The following is a 550-nucleotide window of genomic DNA, read 5'->3' on the forward strand; positions in this document are numbered from 1 at the left end:
ATGGCCCCTGCGCAAGGATGACACGCATAAATCGAGAGATGGTCCAAATTTTTTTGATGCGTGAGGTGTTGAAGATTCTCACTAGGTTTTCGTTCGCTCATCCTTGCAATTTTTTTTTGATTCGCAAGGCTTTGTAGATTCTCATTAGGTTTTCGTTCGCTCATCCTTCCAAAGTTCTTATGTTTTTGTTCTCTTATTTGATCTTAACTTCTGTAATTTCTATTCCGTCTTCTCCGACTTTCTGATTTTGGCTACCTCAAATTTCCATGAATCGTTCCCGCTTCAAATCCACGGGTTAAATTCTTAATTTTAGTTCCTCACGATGTCTGTGGTGAATTGATTTTTAAGATAAACACTTCATTTTATTATTTTTTTAATCTTTAATTTTATGATTTCTACCTTATGATCATCAGGTCACTTTCCTCTTCTCTATTTTTTATCTTCCGACTATCCAAAATACTCATTTCTCCTATGTTAATTTTCTTTTTCCTCAAAATTTTCATTATTGGCATTACGCTTTTATTCCTTGAATCATTTCTGGTCAGTTTGC

At 34.4% G+C, this 550-nt stretch overlaps 1 pseudogene; it reads left to right on the plus strand.

Moving 5' to 3' along the window:
* LOC114578822 lies at positions 1-53 on the plus strand (annotated as a pseudogene; the record flags this gene model as incomplete).
* Positions 54-550: the final 497 nt, after the last annotated feature.

Source organism: Dendrobium catenatum, unplaced genomic scaffold (assembly GCF_001605985.2).
Source record: "Dendrobium catenatum unplaced genomic scaffold, ASM160598v2 original_scaffold_170331, whole genome shotgun sequence".
In the NCBI taxonomy this organism is placed as follows: Eukaryota; Viridiplantae; Streptophyta; class Magnoliopsida; order Asparagales; family Orchidaceae; genus Dendrobium; species Dendrobium catenatum.